The 12,369-nt window shown below is 40.4% G+C and overlaps 1 protein-coding gene across 2 annotated transcripts in view; it reads left to right on the top strand.

Annotated features, from left to right (window-relative positions):
• Positions 1 to 12,369, top strand: part of Fgd6 (FYVE, RhoGEF and PH domain containing 6) — a 132,171-nt gene that overhangs the window by 46,973 nt on the left and 72,829 nt on the right. The gene's annotated exons all lie outside the window — the stretch shown is intronic.

Consider the following 12,369-nt stretch of genomic DNA (forward strand, 5'->3'; position numbering starts at 1 on the left):
ATATATATATATATATATAAATCACACATGCACCATGGTGCTTGTGTGGAAGTCAGAGGACAACTTACAGGAGTTGGTTCTCTCCTTCTGCCATGTGGGTTCTGAGCATTGAATTCAGGGTGTCAGGTTTGACAGCAAGTGTCTATCTACTGAGCCATCTCACTGTCCCCTGATCTTTTTAAAGACAGAATAAAGATTGCTGTTTATACTAGTTATTTGTCTCCATGCTGTAACAAAATACCAGAGAAGAAGGAAATTAAGGAAAGAAGGTATGGTGCGTGTCGCTTGACCCCCGGCGTGGTGTGTGCGGGCACCCTGGGGTCTCCGCCACACCTGGCTAATCCCGGCGTGAGTCTGGCTGCAGGCGATGTGGGGAGCGCGCCTGGGCTCCCGGGCGCACTCACTCTGGATGTGGCCCAGGGTCAGGTGTACGTGCACTCTCCCGCCGTGGTTCTGGTCCCGCTGGCTAGCTAGCGGCTGGCGGGCCTGGCCGGCTGCGCCTCTCTGGAGACGGCAGGTGTAAAGACTTCTCTGATGCTGGCTGTAGCTGATAGCTACACACTTCTCTGGAGCGGAGAGCTTCTTCTGCTACTAGAGTATTATCTAGTCGGGATTCCGCCTCTTTTACACCCTTATGCCCTTCCTCAGGATTGCGGAGTCCTGGCCAGTGAACTCCACAGGGAAGAAACACGGAGGCGGCGAAAGCTAGGATATCCGTGGGTCGGTAACGGAGAGTGCTGCTCTCCGGTGAGATCAGGTCGCCGGTAGTAAGACACAGGACTCAAGGCACGGCTTAGTCTGTGTTTACTGCTTTATTGTATCTCTGCTCCTTGCTGTCCAGCTCTCTGCTGATCCAGCTTTCTGGGACCCAGTCTCTGACCTGATCTCCCAGTCTCTGGCCTGATCTCCCAGTCTCTGACCTGATCTCCGACTATTAAGAGAAGACTAGCATATTTATATACCATGGGGGTAGTGGTAAAAGCTTTTAGATACTTTGTGAGATATTCTATTTACATGTGGAAGTGGGTTTCTGCTAGACTATTGTCTACCTGTAAAAATCACACACAGGAAGGCATGGTATGCATAGAGCCAAAGGCCATGTTTATGTCAAGGCATCTGTGGCGGCCACTTCAAAGGGAGAGACAGGAAAGATGCCAGAAAGCACCTTGCTATGAAAAGGAGCCCACAGCACATTCCCCGAGCTGCATGAGCTGTCCGGTGTGAAGGGGCTTCGACTTTTGCATAACAGAGGTCTCCCAACAAGAAGGGTTTATTTTTGCTTACAGTCCAAGGGCATACAGTCCATTATGTCTCGGAAGTCACAGTGGCAGGAGCTGGAGGCAGCAGTGTCTACAGTCAGCAAGTAGAGAACAATGAATGGTAGTGCTCAGCTTGCCTTCTCCCTTTGATTCTGTCCAGGACTGGAGCCCATGGAAATGTGCCACCCACCTAACAGTAAAGGTGGTTCTTCCTACCTCAACCTAATGTAAATAATCCTTCTTAGGTATGCTGTGAAGTTTGTCTCCTATGTGATTCTAGGTCCTATCAAGTTGACAGTCAGTGTATTAACCGTCACACTAATCTAGTATCTACTGATACTAGAGTTTAGAGTAACCAGGCAGAGGCAGGCAGAGCTCTAAGAGATAAGGCCAGCCTGGTCTCCATAGCAAGTTCTAGGCCAGCTGGGGCTACAGCGAGACCCTGTGTCAGAAAGACCAAAAAAAGAAGAAAAAAAAAAAAAAATCTAGTGTGTGTGTGTGTGTGTGTGTGTGTGTGTGTGTGTGTGTGTGTGTGTGTGTGTATGTTTGGGAGCAATATAGCAGACATGGAGATTGCCTGTTGTGTTGGAAATGTTTAGGTTGTATAATGAGGAAATTCGTTATACTATGTTTAGTCTCATATAAATATCTATGTATTTAATTTGAGATCACATTTCTTTGAATAAAAACATTATGAAAGGGAGAAAATTAGCATAGCTGCAATGTCCTATGCTATATTGGGGTGTTACAAGATGGAATTTGAAAGGATCCTTAGAGCATAGCAAGCCAAGGAAAAAGCCTTTGTCACCTAATTCTTGTCATAATTTACTAATCCATTATGCCTCCTGTGCCTTACTCATGTCTTCTGTGCTCTAGTTTGAAAGCTTATTTTCCATGTTGCTTCTGGGACATAGACTTTATAGATATGTATAGGATGCCCCCATGTCCTAGGTACCATCAGTATTTGTTAGAGACTAGGTGATTACGACCCATGGTTTTGTGTTGCTCACTCACATCCTAATGGAACAAGAGGGAACACAAATATATAAACAGGAAGAACCTCAGTGTTTCAGGCTATGAAGGGAACAAAACAGTGATCTGCTAGAAACTGGGATGGCTACTTTGGATGAAAGCCTCTGAGAAAGTAATGTTTGACTAGAATTTAAATGACTAGAAAGAGCCAAAGCCTGTGAAGAGTCTGAGAAAGAACATTCAAATAGTATTGTCTGAGAGCCATAATTAAAATCAACCCTTACTTCTTTGATAAGTAACCCCATGTTCTTTCTTTTCCTAATTCATACTATTATTTTGGTCTGTTTGTTCTGCTTGATCCTTTTCCAGTTTCTCCCTGTACTTCAAGTGGTAATCGCAGTTGAGCTCCACATTGTTCTGGGGATGGTATTGATACCTGGCCAATAGGGGAGCTCACTCTCTAACCTTGTTCCATTCCTCTTCCCAGCATTATGTCCTAACATTACTGCCTGGTTGACTCCTTCATTTAGTGGAGACTCCCAAGGATCTTTTGTCCCTGTCTTTCTTTTCCTTCTTGTGTGTGTGTGTGTGTGTGTGTGTGTGTGTGTGTGTGTGTGTGTGTGTTTTGGTCTTTTTGAGACAGGTCTCCCTGTAGTTCCAGCTGGCCTGGAACTCACTAATCCAGACTGGCTTTGAACTCACATAGTTCAAATCTGCCTGCGTCTGCCTCCCAAGTGTTCAGAATAAAGGTGTGCCACCACGCCCAGTTCTTGTGTTTATTTTATTCTTTTTTGTCCTTTGTGCCACATTGCCATGTCCCTATTAAATCTTTACCTTTTTTTAAACCATTATTTTGTGTGCGTGTGTGTGTGTGTGTGTGTGTGTGTGTGTGTGTGTGTGTGTGATAGCAAATACATAGATATCAAAGGATGACTTATTTGAATCAGTTCTTTCCACCATGTGGGATCCAGTGATTCAACTGAGGTCTGAAGGCTTGCAAGGCAAGCACCTTTACCTGATGAGGTAACCTTTTTTTTTTTTTTTTTTTTTTTTAATGAGAGTATTTGGTTAATTATGAACTTGTAATATTGTTTTTAATTTGGGTCAGTAGTAGTAATAATGTCTCCTTTCAGAATTTTCAGCTGCTTTGAGGAACGTTTTGTCTCTTTACCTTGCCAAAAGCAGTAATAGACCATGCAAACTATCCCTCTAACCATAGCCTAGTGAATGCTTTCAAGTAATTTGCTTTTGTAGTGATAAGAAGAACAGTCTTTGTAGTCAGATTATTCGGGTTCCCACCACTTACTAACTTTATGATTTTTTAAACCAACCTCATTAAAATGTTTCTTTTTATTTTATGTGTATATATACTATCTACTGTATGATCCATTCTGTTGATGAGGCTTTCCACTAATTTTTTACTTGACTTACTGTGTTTTTACTTCCATCATCATTTTTTATTGTATGTGTATGAGTATTTGGCCTGCGTGTGTGTAAGTGCACCCATGCCATTGCAGTGCCTACAGAGGCCAGAAGAGAGCATCAGATCCCTTGGAACTGGAGTTACAGGTGGTTGTGAGCCACCATGTGGAAGCTGGGAACTGAACCTGGGTCCTCTGCAAGATCAGCCAGTGCTCTTAACTGCTGAACCAACTTTCTAGCTCTAGCTTTGAGAATTTGAGCAATTTACTTTCTCTTTGCACTAGTTTCTCTATCTGAAAAAAAAAAGAGTGTAGCATAGGGTAGATGCTTGTCCTTATTTTCAAAAACTGTAGTGACTAAATGATTATACGCTGCTTAGAACAATGCCTGACTTAATTACATGACAGACTTTTGTTCTCTGTCTCATTATATACAACAAAGAAAATATTAAACATTTCACAAAAAGCATTATGTTACTTTGCCATTGAATACATATTGTTTTAAGTGTGCCTACTCTTTGATGACCAATAGGCAGTTTGTTTTAGGGTAGTGTTGTGTTTTAGTGGAAAATTTTGGAAATTATCATCCTAAGACCTTTGTTTCAGACTGAGCTTTGCTATGTAATAGTTGATGACCTTGGACAAATAGTGTTTAAGTCGCTTACCTACATGCAGGCAATATACTCATACACATAAAAATAATAAATTAAAAAAAAAAGTCACTTTGAGTCAGGTGTGGTGGCACCTGCCTATAATCCCAGGACTCAAGAGGCAAAAGCTTGAGATTGTCATGAGTTCAAAGCCAGCCTGATCTACATAACAAGTTCTATACCAGCCAGGGCTATGTTAATAGACATGCCTCAAAAACAACAACAAAAGGATGAACAATAACAAATACTAGTAAGGATGTAAAGAATATAAAATGAGAAGTAAAATAGTTCCACTACTTTGGAAAATAGTTGCAATTCTTCAGAAGCTTTATATAGAGTTATCAAGTGACCCAACAATCCTATACTTAACATCTATTTATCTAAGAAAAATGAAAATATGTGTACACAAAAACTTGTACAAATATTATTGTTATTCATAATTGGAAAGTCTGGGATGGGTGTTTAAGGGACACTGAGATGGACTGTTGGGAATAAGGAGTTTATTAGAAGAATTATTAATGTCATGGACAGACAGATGGACATAAGCATGGTAGGGTATTTGAGTAGAATTCAGGTCCCCAGCACCAGAGACAGATAGCATGGCAGGGGTTCTGAAGAGAGGAGTCAGGGCCCCCATGGCAGAAATGAGAGTGAATGGGGGTGATTTCATAGTACAAACCTACAGCCAGGTTCTCTGATTCCTAGGCAGGATGCAGGGAAGATGATGGGGAGCAGGCTGTGTGACCACCAATACCCCCTTTGATATAATTCACTTCACAGGTGAGAAATCCTGGCACCTAGGAGTCTGTTAGCTAGAAAGTCATAAACAGTGTTTCAGAAGGGTGCTTGTTGCTATCTATGAGAGGGGAAGTGTTGCTGCAGATACCGTAGCTTGAAAAGCAGTTGGAGTCTAACATTACATTATTGCAATAATAGCCCCAAAGTGGAGAGAATCTAAATGTTCATTGACTGATATGTAGGAATGACTTCTACAGTGTGGTCATACTGTACACAAATGACTTTTACTTAACCTTGCAACCAAAAAGTTAATCTTAGCTTGTTCATAATGCAGACAAGCTCACTGAACAGTGTGCTCCTCTTGTAACCTAAAGCATATAGTTTAATTCCTCATGACCCTTCCATTCTCTTGACCTAAAAAGAATGTATGAATGTGAGTGTGCACACATGTGCTTTGCATATTCAAGAAAGTGTTGCAAACAGCATGCTATTTTAGTTGGAAACAAGGAAGATGTGAAGATTATCCCATTTGTGTTGCAAACAATAGATGGAATTAAATTGATAGCATCTGTTTGTGGTTGTGTGTATGCTGGTCTGGGCCTAGCAAGATTCTTCTCTGATAGGATAAAGGTCTGACTTTTACTTCCCCTTTCATACTGGATATACTGTTTCAATAAAAGAATGAGGGAGCTCTTATTCTAGAGCACAGTTCCTAAAGAATTCTGAAGGAACAGGTTCTCAGCAGTTTGGGTCTGCTCTTTGCTTAAAATGGATGCTAAGAGTCAGGTTATTTTTATTCAGGCATAACTAATGTAGCGTTGCATAGTAAATGCTACATTGATAAGTGGATAAACTAAAGGTGGTAGATCTACATAATGGAACAGTATTTGAGTATAAAAAGGAATGGGCAGTGACTGGTTGTGTGCACAGTTTTATGGGCATGAGGATGTGTTCTAAATTTAGATTATGGTGATGGCTGCAACAATCCTGAATGTATTAAGAACGACTGAATTATTTAAAGGGTAAAAACCTATTTTATGGCATATAAATTGTATTGCAATAAAGCAGTTATGGCTTAAATGTGATACAGCTAAAGGAGAAACAATAGTGCTGAGTGGAAAATCAGTCGAGAGTGCCATGTAACTTAGAGTCTCACATAACAGCTAAGGGAGTTGGGGGGGTGCAAGATTTGATGCTTTAGCGACTCAGGTGAAAAAGTTGGTAAGATGTGCAAAAGAAAGAGTTCTTTGGAGTAGAAGCACAGCAAGAGGAATACTTTGTTCCTATTTTCTCAGTTTGTAAAATGCAAGAATGTTCTTACCTGAGTTGTGAGGCTCAAACAGTGTAAAAGCTGCAAAAGCACTTAGCAAATCAAGTCAGTTTCCCTTTCTCTGCCTCCTGTCCACTGAGGTAACAAAAGTCCCGTGCCACATGCTCCCCACTGCCATGATAGGAGCTGCTCTGCTGCTCTTCACCTATCCCTGCTGTGATGGGCTGGCACCTCTGGAACCCAGGAAGTTGAATGTACAAAGAGATGCTCCTTCACACAAAGAAAAAGCCCTGTAAAGACACATGAGAAAAGGGTCATCTGCAATTTCAAGAAGCCCCAGGAGAAACCAGTCCTCCAACACCTTGACCTTGACCTTAGAGTTTTAGCCTCCTGGACCCTGAGGAAATGTCTGTTCTTTTTTAAACAAAACAAAAACAAAGAGGCTGGAGAGATGGCTCGGGGTTAAGAGCCATTTCTGCTGCTCTTGCAGATGACCTGAATTCAGTTCCTGGCACCCATATCGGGTGGCTCATAACTACCTGTGACTCTAATTCCAGTGGATCCAACACCATTTTCTAAAAGGCTTCTGTGAGCACCAGCATGCATGTAGTGCACCTACATACACCAAAGCACACATATACACATAAAATTAAAATAAACCCAAACCAAAACATGAATGCTTATGCATGTATATTGAACATATGTACTTATTTTTAATTGTTGCATTTGTGTTAGATTGTCCTGGTCATAAAGTCATATAAACTAGGTACCTTAAAACAGCAAATTTCTTGCCTGACAGTTCTGGAAGCTAAGAGTCAGAAATCAAGACACAAACAGGGCCACACTTAACTTTGAAACCCTCAGAGGAGGAACTTTCTTCTTCTCTCCTTAGTTTCTGGTGGTATGCTGGAATTCTTAGGTTCTTTGTCTTGAAGCTGTAGCAAATCATTCTCTGCCCTGAATCATCACATGATGTTGCCCATTCATGTGTCTGTGTGTTTGAGCCTTTTACAAGGGCATTGGACATAGTGGACTCCACTGTGACCTCATTTTAACTTATTTGAAATAACCTCATTTCCAAATACTGTCACATTCTATGATGGGGGTACAATTCAATCCATACCAAATACTATCATGGGCACATAATGGACACATCACTGGTATGTGTTTAATGCCAATTAACACTTTTCCACTTCAGTACACATCCAGTTTGGTAATTGGATAAAAGAAAGGATGTGTGGCTCTCTGCCCTTGTCTTTGTAAAGGAAAAGCAAACAAGAATTCAAAGGGTTACTTCTGCCTTAGTATAGTGCACATCTGTAATCTCTGCACTCAAGAGACTGGTGAGTTTAAGACCAGCCTGGACTACATAGCAGGACCCTGTCTCAAAAAAAACAAACAGCTGGGCATGGTGACTCACACTTTAAATCCCAGCACTTGGGAGGCAGAGGCAGGCATACTTCTGTGAGTTTAAGGCCAGCCTGGGTTACACAGCCCAGGCCAGCCAGTGCTACATAGTGAGACCTTATCTCAAAAAACCAACCAACCAACCAAAATTCCTATGATGGGATCTATCATATTTACTGCTTGTTTCACATGAAGAAAAGGGATTTTAGAAAGGCTAAGTAAGCTGCCCTAATTTAAACCTCCGAGTTGAGATTTTTAACCTAAATCTGTCTCTACGAACAAATTGATATATCATTCACAGAAGCCGAAGGATGCCCACAAAACAAATTTGGAGTAGAATAATGAGCCATTCGAATCTTTGTTGATCCTCTTTGGACATTCTTTTGTGTGTGAATGTTAGGGGGAGTTTACTGTGGGTGTTCATGTGTATGTAGAGGCCACAGGTCAGTGTTAGGTATCTTTTTTGCTTTCCATCTTATTTTTTTGAGAAGGGGTTTCACTGAACTTGGCGCTCACCAATTCACCTAGAATAACTAACAAGTAAATCCAAGGGATTTGTAATCCCAGCACTGGAGATATAAATGCAGTTGTTACAGTGAGATGTCAAGATGCAGAGCCACAGATTATTGCTGGAAGCCATGATACCACAATCCGATTATGGGATCTGGTGGCTGGTAAGACAAGAGTAGCACTAACAAACCATAAAAAGTCAGTCAGGGCTGTGGTTCTACATCCACAACATTACACATTTGTATCTGGTTCTCCAGATAACATAAAGCAGTGGAAGTTCCCTGATGGAAGTTTCATTCAAAATCTTTCTGGTCATAATGCTGTTATCAACACATTGACAGTAAATTCTGATGAAATCCTTCTATCTGGAGCTGACAATGGCACTATGCACCTTTGGGACTGGAGAACTGGCTATAATTTTCAGAGAGTTCATGCAGCTCTGCAACCTAGGTCCTTGAACAGTGAAATCAGGAATATTTGCTATGCGTTTAATCAGTCAGAAAGCCAGTTATCGATGGTTGAAGCTGATAAAACCATTAGACAGAAGAAACTCATCCTGTCAAACTGGAAACCAGAAATTATCAAGAGGAAGAGATTTTTAACATGGTGTCTTTGTGGAGGTTGCTTTTTTGTTGCTTGGTGTCAATGAGGATATCCAGTGGTTTGTGCTCTGACTGGGAAACAGAGCAGAAATGTGCTTGCTGGAATCCCTGCTGCTTCTATTGTACAAATTGTATAAATTCTATCCTATTAAAAAAAAAATCCAGTGGAGACAGTGCTGGGATTATAGGTGCTTGCTGCCATGCCAAGCTTTTTACTAGGGATCTGAACTCAGGTTCTCATACTTGTGTGGCCAGCACTTTACCAAATGAGCCATCTCTCTAGTCCTCTGGATATTCTTTAGATTTTAGTTTATCATTCTTTCAGTTTTTGATGTTTGATTTTGGGCTTGGGAGCTCCTGCTTTTGACCTTAGCATTGAATGTCAAAGGCAGGAGGATTCCTGAAAGCTTGAGGCTAACTTGATCTGCATAGTAAATTCCATGCCTGCAAGGGCTACATAGTAAGACTTTGTCTTAAAACAAAAACAAAACAACCAAAAAGGAGTTGTATTCATCTTGTCTCTTTGTGGCCCTGTAGCTTCTCTGTATATTTGCTTCTCAGTCCTTTTCAGGTCTTTCTAAAGTAGCTCATGATATGGTCTCTCTTGAAGGGAGGAGGTAAGACTGAAAAAGACATTGTCTTTTAGGAATTAAACCGTGACATCACCTCATCTTTGAAGTGTACATGATAAAGTGATGTGCCTTGCACAGGACTGGATGTTAACATTTTTTCTTTACAAGTAAAACTCTTGGGTATGATAGTAGAGGCCTTTTAGTAATAGTATTAAAAAGTAATGGATAGCCGGGCGTGGTGGCGCATGCCTTTAATCCCAGCACTCAGGAAGCAGAGACAGGTGGATCTTTGTGAGTTCAAGGCCAGTCTGGTCTACATAGCGAGTTCCAGGACAGCTGGGGCTACGGGGAGACCCTGTCTCAAAAAGACAAAGAAAAAAAGAAAAGAAAAAAAAAGTAATGGATAAATTTTATTGAACATCACTTGTAGTGTCTGGAAAGAGAACAGAGTTAGGAGTTTAAGAAACTGAGCTATTATCAAAAGCTCAGAGTGTAAAACTGGATTCAGATCAAAGGTTCTGTTTTAGAATTTGTGTGACTTAATATTATGACCTTGACTAAGTATTTTCATTTGTTTGTGGTTCATGTTTCAACTTCCACAACAGAGTACTTTGGAGAGATGCTGTTATTTAACAGGCAATCTGCTTTGAAATGTGATACGATTTAAGAGCAGATTTTCATTAACTGAGAAGTTTAAGATGTCAGACATGGCCTTTTGAGGTCTTACACTGAACTGTGTTTTCCCATCATTGTTGGACTGGGTCAGAATCAGTTACTGTTCTTCCAAGATGAGGATGATATATAACTTTTATTAATGTTTGTTATCTTTGGCTTTTTGTCTACTTTGAAAATGGCTGTAATCCACTGATTGCTTTTTTAAATAACAGTCCTTTATTTAGCTGTGTAGTTTTTCTAGTTTAAAAAGCAAAACAGGAGCATGAAGAGATGGCTCAACAGTTAAGAGCGCATACAGCGTACTTACTGCTTTTGCAGAAGACCCAAGTTAAGTTCCCAGCTACCACACTGGGCAGCCCACTACTGATATTATAGTCTCTGTGGGCACCTGCACTCACTTATGTGCACATAGCCCCATACAGGCACACACATAAATATAATAAAAATAAATCTTTTTTGAAAGGGAAAATAAGTATACAGATTCCTAGAATTTTTAAATTTGGAAATTTCCTTATCATCTAGTCCAGCACATTGCAGTTTTATTTTGCATGCCACAAGTTTTTAGTTTGTTTTATGTTAATTAAATATATCAAAACACTGTGCTCTGGTCTTAGGTTCTGAGAAAGTGGCAGTCATCCTTGTGCACTTTTGCTTATTCATGTAGTCATTGAACAGTGAATTAGGCACTGTACTACATTTAGAAGGATACAAAGTGATTAAGTAGATTTCAGCAACTAATCACAATCCACTGAGCTAAGCTTTGTAACTACTATATGGACAAGACAGTAATCTTGTACGTTGAAGGTGGCAGGAAGAACATGAAGGCATCCTTCCTGAAGAAAAAACCTTGAATGCCACTCTAAAGGATGGGTTGGAACATGGCAGGAGGAGAAACTGTCCTGACCAGAAGAAAATTCAGAGCCAAAGAAAAGCATATGGAAAGAGCATATGTGGAATTAGAAGAAGTTCCACTTTGACTAAAGTCATACACAGTAAGAAAAAGAGTAAAGTATTAGTGGGAAAATTGTGAAGTGTCTCGTATACATGACAAAGCAAAGTATGGTCTTTGCTCCCAGTGCATAGGGAGCTGTTGATACGGTTCGACCTGAATGAACATGACTAGATTATATTTTAGGAATATTGTTCTTATGGTAGTATAGAGCACAGATTGCAATAGGAGGAATCTTTAGCCAAGGAAACCACATAGGCGATATAGTAAAAGTATAGACAGGACGTAGGAGGGGGTGTTGAACCACTGTGCTGTACTTTGGATCTTGAATGTGAGGTCCATGTTTTAAAGGCTTGGTCTCCATCCACTGGTGCTATTGGGAGATGGAATTTTTAAGGTGAGGTCTAATGAGAAGAAATTAGGTTGTTGGCACCAGGCCTTTTAAGGGAATTTTGGGACTCCTGCCCCTTCCTATCTTTCTCTCCTTGTTTCTCATAGCCAAGAATAAAGAAGTTCCGCTCCAGTGTGCTCTTGCCATAATTTTCTGTCCTGCCGCAAGCCCAAAGGAATATGAAAAAAAACATTGACAAATCCCTGAAACCATGGCCAGACTAGACTTATTTTAAGTTGTTTATCTCAGGTATTGTGTCATAGTGACAGAAATCTAACACATTAAGGAGAGGATCAATTTGGCTTTGTGGAAATATTCAGAAGGATAAATTGGCAGGCCTTGTTGACTCCAATATGAAAGACTAAAGGTGGCACTGAGAGCAAGAGCGAGGACTTCAAGGTTCTGGAATCGATGCCTGTAATTGTAATTTAAATATAATTTAAAGCATTATAAAAAGAGAGAGATAAATTTCTTGTTCATATAAGGTGCAGTAAGCATAGGAGGTTCACAGGTCCCTCTGAGTTTCCGTGTTAGAGTCATTTGAAATAAACTGAATAGGCAGATCAACAAGAGAAAAGACATACATGTTTGCTAGCATGTGCATGGGAGCCACACAAAACAGGGAAACACAGAAAAAGACCATTTAGTTCTTGAGGGGAGTAGAAGCTGAGGAGAAGAACTGTACTGTGAATACATGTCTTGTGCAGAGAAACTCTCTGGTGGCAATCCTTAGAAGAATTGAGGCTCTATTTAGTTTAGTAGGTAGAGACCTTTTCATATTTTCTGAGTTAGTTTTTCCTACTCAAGGAGATTTTAGGGAGGAAGTACTTCTTTTAAATGAACTTTCTTCAGTTTTTTTTTTTTTTTTAATTAAAAGAAGCATTTCATTACAACAGCATTAACCTATTCAATAACATTTTTCTGAGCTAGGGTACATCTCTTTCAAAATTGGG

This window comes from Nannospalax galili, unplaced genomic scaffold (assembly GCF_000622305.1).
Source record: "Nannospalax galili isolate Female #2095 unplaced genomic scaffold, S.galili_v1.0 scaffold734, whole genome shotgun sequence".
In the NCBI taxonomy this organism is placed as follows: Eukaryota; Metazoa; Chordata; class Mammalia; order Rodentia; family Spalacidae; genus Nannospalax; species Nannospalax galili.